This window comes from Pelodiscus sinensis, chromosome 4 (assembly GCF_052426305.1).
Source record: "Pelodiscus sinensis isolate ZL-2025 chromosome 4, ASM5242630v1, whole genome shotgun sequence".
In the NCBI taxonomy this organism is placed as follows: domain Eukaryota; kingdom Metazoa; phylum Chordata; order Testudines; family Trionychidae; genus Pelodiscus; species Pelodiscus sinensis.
This window is the reverse complement of record NC_143055.1, coordinates 1,434,440-1,440,847: the sequence shown is the minus strand read 5'-3', so window position 1 is coordinate 1,440,847 and position 6,408 is coordinate 1,434,440.

Sequence of the window (6,408 nt, the reverse complement as noted above, 5' to 3'; positions counted from 1 at the left end):
GGAAGTGCCGGGCCGTCGGGGGGCAAAGGGCAGGCGGCAGCCGAGCTCAGCTCTACACCGGCCTTCTGCCATAGCCGCCCGCCCGCCGGGCCCCCGGCCCTCCCCTGCTCCGCCCCGCACGGCCCACGGCCACCCCCAGCCCGGCCCCCACCCCGCACGCAGGTCCCCCGGCTCAGCCCCTGCCCCACACAAAGGGCCCACCGACGTCTCCCAGCTCGCCCCTGCCCCTCCGGTTGGGAGAACAGGCCCCGGCCCTTCCCCTGGGGATGGTTCCCAGCCAGCTTAGCCCCCTTCTGGGAGCGCACAGGCCCCGGCCCTTCCCCTCTTAATCAGTTCCTGTGGGTGGCCTTGTGCCAGGGGCCGCTCTCCATCCCTGCCAGCCGCGCCGGCTCGGTGAGCTGGGTGTGGAATCCTGCCCGGGAGCCGGAGGGAGGGGGGAGGAACTCGGCGTTGATTCGGGAAACCTCCCGTCCAGGACTCGGCCACCCCAAGCTGGGGCAAGAGCCGCACCCCGAGGGGCTTGGATCGCGTCCGCTTCTGTGGGAGAGCGAGGCTGGACACCGAGCCGCGGCAGCCACTGGGGAGGTCGGCCTTCTCCACGGGGCTCTGCGGCCCCTCCAGCCTGGCGCGACAAGGCGCCGGGCAGGGCTGCGACGCACACTCATAGACTCAAAGGGTACGTCTACACTACAGCGCTAATTCGAACTAACGCGTCTAGAACTAAAAACTAGTTCGACTTAGCGTTTTGCTAATTCGAACTAGCAAGTCCACATTAAGTGGACTCTGAACAGAGGTTAAGGATGGCCGGAAGCAGTGCCGGCAGGGCATCAGAGGAGGACTTAGAGCGTGGAGATGCTGTCTCAGGCTAGCCGAGGGCTGCGCTTAAAGGGTCCCGACCCCCACCCCGGACACACAGTTCTCAGGGGTGCCCCGCTTGCAAAGCAGTCCTGGCTTGGAGTGCCCAGAGTGCCCACACTGGGCACATCACACCACTCGGCCATCAGCCCGGCTGTACTTGCCGCAGGCTGCCATCTGGGGAGAGGGGGCAATTGGGGGGCTGCAGGAGAGCTTCCACCCCCAGAAGCCCACAGAGCCAGCCCAGTCCTCCCCATCGGGGGCTCGTACCCCATTCCTCCCTCACCTCCTTCCACTTACCCATCCCTAGCCCCGCTTCTTATTGATGTACAAAATAAAGATAATGTTTCTTCCAACATTGACTCTGTCTTTATTGAACAAAACTGGGGGAGACTGGGAAAAGGAGGTGGGAGAGGGGAAGAGAAAGGCTGGGAGAGGGGAGGGCAACTAACATGATCAGGGGTTGGGAACAGGTCCCAGATGAAGAGAGGCTACAGAGACTGGGACTGTTCAGCTTAGAAGAGGAGATGGAGCGGGGACAGGATAGAGGTCTCTAAAAGCAGGGGTTGGGTGGAGAGGGTGTATTCAGAAAAGTTCTTCCTGAGTTCCCATAAAGAAGGACTAGAGGACACCAAAGGAAAGGAATGGGTAGCAGGCTTCAAACTAGTAAGGGAAAGTTGTTCTTCACAAAGCAAATAATTAACCTGTGGAACTCCTTGATGCAGGAGGCTGTGAAGGCTACAACTAGAACAGAGTTGAAAGGGAAGTGAGATCAAGTCATGGAGGTTGGATCCATGGAGTGGTATTAGCCAGGGGGTAGGAGTGGTGTCCCTGCCCAAAGTTTGTGGAAGGTTGGAGAGGGATGGCACGAGACAAATGGCTTGGTCACTGTCTTCGGTCCATCCCCTCCAGGGTCCCTAGGGTTGGCCGCTGTCGGCAGACAGGCTACTGGGCTAGATGGACCTTTGGTCTGACCCAGGACGGCCATTGTAAGCTCAGGGCTCAGGGTCGGGGGTCTCAGTGGACCCCCTTGATTTTCATGCCAACCTGCTCCTGGGTGGCCAGGCTGGCAGCTCTCCTGCCCTAGATGGCCACTTTCCTGTGCCTAGTGCGGAGATTGTGGATGAGGTCCACGATGTCCGCACTAGACCAGGAAGGTGCCCGCCTCTTGCGGTCCAGGGCAAGCTCCCGGGAGCTGCCAGCCTGGTCCCGGGAAGAGGGGGTGGGCTGGGGGACATCGGGTGGGTGGCTCTGTGCCGTGCCAGGTGCAGGGTCTGCTGGCTGGGTGCTGGCAGGCTTGCACCTGGCATGGGCACCGTAGCCAGCCCGTGCCCCTTTAAGGGGTCCGGGGCCGGGAAGGGGGCATAGCGTTTCCCTGGTGTTGGCCAGAGTGGCCACCAGGGAAACCTGGGGAGGGCTAGCCTCCCACTAGTTCGAATTAAGGGGCTACACAGCCCTTAATTCGAACTAGTAAGTTCGAACTAGGCTTAATCCTCGTAAAATGAGGTTTACCTAGTTCGAACTAAGCGCTCCGCTAGTTTGATTCAAATTCGAACTAGCGGAGCGCTAGTGTAGCGCCTAGGAAAGTTAGTTCGAACTAACTTTGTAGTGTAGACAGACCCATAGACCTTAAGGTCAGAAGGGACCATTATGATCATCTAGTCTGACCCCCTGCACAGTGCAGGCCACAGAATCTCACCCACCCTGGCACTCTCACCCGGCCTGCTACGTCTGTCTGTGAGACTCAGCCATGCAACCGCAACGGTGCACGTCGGGCGGACCCCAAGCCAGGCCTGGGCTTCTGGCACACCGAGCCCAACAGGCCACCGACGGGCAGATAGCGAGCACCCCAGGCTCGCTGTGCCAGAGACCGGGCTGAGCAAGAACAATCCACCAGGGGATGGGCAGGGCTGACATGCCCTGCCGGCCACCCCTGGCACCACCCTGCCCCCTGCTCCGCACACCTCCCCTGCCCGCCCCGCCGGCCGCCCCTGGCACCACCCTGCCCCCTGCTCCGCACACCTCCCCACCCCGCCGGCCGCCCCTGGCACCACCCTGCCCCCTGCTCCGCACACCTCCCCGCCCCGCCGGCCGCCCCTGGCACCACCCTGCCCCCTGCTCCGCACACCTCCCCGCCCCGCCGGCCGCCCCTGGCACCACCCTGCCCCCTGCTCCGCACACCTCCCCGCCCCGCCGGCCGCCCCTGGCACCACCCTGCCCCCTGCTCCGCACACCTCCCCGCCCCGCCGGCCGCCCCAGGCACCACCCTGCCCCCTGCTCCGCACACCTCCCCACCCCACCGGCCGCCCCTGGCACCACCCTTCCCCCTGCTCCGCACACCTCCCCGCCCCACCGGCCGCCCCTGGCACCACCCTGCCCCCTGCTCCGCACACCTCCCCGCCCCGCCGGCCGCCCCTGGCACCACCCTGCCCCCTGCACCGCACACCTCCCCGCCCCACCGGCCGCCCCTGGCACCACCCTGCCCCCTGCTCTGCACACCTCCCCGCCCCGCCGGCCGCCCCTGGCACCACCCTGCCCCCTGCTCCGCACACCTCCCCTCCCCGCCCCGCCGGCCGCCCCTGGCACCACCCTGCCCCCTGCTCCGCACACCTCCCCGCCCCGCCGGCCGCCCCTGGCACCACCCTGCCCCCTGCTCCGCACACCTCCCCGCCCCGCCGGCCGCCCCAGGCACCACCCTGCCCCCTGCTCCGCACACCTCCCCACCCCACCAGCCGCACCAGGCACCACCCTGCTCCGCACACCTCCCCTCCCCGCCGGCCGCCCCTGGCACCACCCTGCCCCCTGCTCCGCACACCTCCCCTCCCCGCCCCGCCGGCCGCCCCTGGCACCACCCTGCCCCCTGCTCCGCACACCTCCCCGCCCCGCCGGCTGCCCCTGGCACCACCCTGCCCCCTGCTCCGCACACCTCCCCGCCCCGCCGGCCGCCCCAGGCACCACCCTGCCCCCTGCTCCGCACACCTCCCCACCCCACCGGCCGCCCCAGGCACCACCCTGCCCCCTGCTCCGCACACCTCCCCTCCCCGCCCCGCCGGCCACCCCTGGCACCACCCTGCCCCCTGCTCCGCACACCTCCCCGCCCCGCCGGCCGCCCCTGGCACCACCCTGCCCCCTGCTCCGCACACCTCCCCGCCCCGCCGGCCGCCCCTGGCACCACCCTGCCCCCTGCTCCGCACACCTCCCCGCCCCGCCGGCCGCCTCTGGCACCACCCTACCCCCTGCTCCGCACACCTTCCCGCCCCGCCGGCCGCCCCTGGCACCACCCTGCCCCCTGCTCCGCACACCTCCCCGCCCCGCCGGCCGCCCCTGGCACCACCCTGCCCCCTGCTCCGCACACCTCCCCGCCCCGCCGGCCGCCCCTGGCACCACCCTGCCCCCTGCTCCGCACACCTCCCCGCCCCGCCGGCCGCCCCTGGCACCACCCTGCCCCCTGCTCCGCACACCTCCCCGCCCCGCCGGCCGCCCCTGGCACCACCCTGCCCCCTGCTCCGCACACCTCCCCGCCCCGCCGGCCGCCTCTGGCACCACCCTACCCCCTGCTCCGCACACCTTCCCGCCCCGCCGGCCGCCCCTGGCACCACCCTGCCCCCTGCTCCGCACACCTCCCCGCCCCGCCGGCCGCCCCTGGCACCACCCTGCCCCCTGCTCCGCACACCTCCCCCCCCCCCCCCCCCCGCCGGCCGCCCCAGGCACCACCCTGCCCCCTGCTCCGCACACCTCCCCGCCCTGCCGGCCGCCCCTGGCACCACCCTGCCCCCTGCTCCGCACACCACCCTTCCCCCTGCTCCGCACACCTCCCCGCCCTGCCGGCCACCCCTGGCACCACCCTGCCCCCTGCTCCGCACACCTCCCCGCCCTGCCGGCCGCCCCTGGCACCACCCTGCCCCCTGCTCCGCACACCTCCCCGCCCCGCCGGCCGCCCCTGGCACCACCCTGCCCCCTGCTCCGCACACCTCCCCACCCCACCGGCCGCCCCTGGCACCACCCTGCCCCCTGCTCCGCACACCTCCCCGCCCCGCCGGCCGCCCCTGGCACCACCCTGCCCCCTGCTCCGCACACCTCCCCGCCCCACTGGTTTTAGGACCCCCTGGTTTTCTAGCTCCCACACTAACCAAAAGCCACCAGGTGGGTCCCCGCACAGAGCCCAGTGTCTACACCAAACGTCCGTGTCACAAGTGCCCAGGTGATCTCCCAGGGAGATTTTGCTAAAGAATCTCTCCAGCGCCTTCGACTCGTCTCCCTCTCGGAGACAAAAGACGCCGAAAGCTGCTCGGTCTGGCTGAATTCCAGGGGACTGGCCCAAACGCTGACCGCAGGACAGCTGCTCTTGCCACTCGCGGCCACTAAGACTGTGTCTACACTAGCAACCCACTTCCAAACAGCCACCCTCGACCTAACTCCCCATTGCACCAATGCCAATGGGCGTGTCCCCGCTACGGGGGGGCTCGAAATCAGTCTGGGGCAGACAGCCCTGATGAGGACTTAGAGCCCGAGGGACACTGGGGAGAGTTAGTTCCAGTGGCCCTGGGGTGGGATAGTTCAGGAGGCTCTGGGGAGGGTTAGTTCCAGTGTCTCTGGGGAGGGTTAGTTCCAGTGGCTCTGGGGAGGGTTAGTTCCAGTGGCCCTGGGGTGGGATAGTTCAGGAGGCTCTGGGGAGGGTTAGTTCCAGTGGCTCTGGGGAGGGTTAGTTCCGGAGGCCCTGGGGAGGGTTAGTTCCAGTGGCTCTGGGGAGGGTTAGTTCCAGTGGCCCTGGGGTGGGATAGTTCAGGAGGCTCTGGGGAGGGTTAGTTCCGGTGGCTCTGGGGAGGGTTAGTTCCAGTGTCTCTGGGGAGCGTTAGTTCCGGTGGCTCTGGGGAGGGTTAGTTCCGGTGGCTCTGGGGAGCGTTAGTTCCGGTGGCTCTGGGGAGGGTTAGTTCCAGTGTCTCTGGGGAGGGTTAGTTCCAGTGGCGCTGGGGAGGGTTAGTTCCAGTGGCTCTGGGGAGGGTTAGTTCCGGTGGCGCTGGGGAGGGTTAGTTCCAGTGGCGCTGGGGAGGGTTAGTTCCAGTGGCGCTGGGGAGGGTTAGTTCCAGTGGCGCTGGGGAGGGTTAGTTCCGGTGGCTCTGGGGAGGGTTAGTTCCAGTGGCTCTGAGGAGGGTTAGTTCTGGTGGCTCTAGGGAGGGTTAGTTCCGGTGGCTCTAGGGAGGGTTAGTTCCAGTGGCTCTGGGGAGGGTTAGTTCCGGTGGCTCTGGGGAGGGTTAGTTCCAGTGGCTCTGGGGTGGGTTAGTTCCAGTGTCTCTGGGGAGGGTTAGTTCCGGTGGCTCTGGGGAGGGTTAGTTCCAGTGGCTCTGGGGAGGGTTAGTTCCGGTGGCGCTGGGGAGGGTTAGTTCCGGTGGCTCTGGGGAGGGTTAGTTCCAGTGGCTCTGGGGAGGGTTAGTTCCAGTGGCTCTGGGGAGGGTTAGTTCCAGTGGCGCTGGGGAGGGTTAGTTCCGGAGGCTCTGGGGAGGGTTAGTTCCAGTGGCTCTGGGGAGGGTTAGTTCCAGTGGCTCTGGGGAGGGT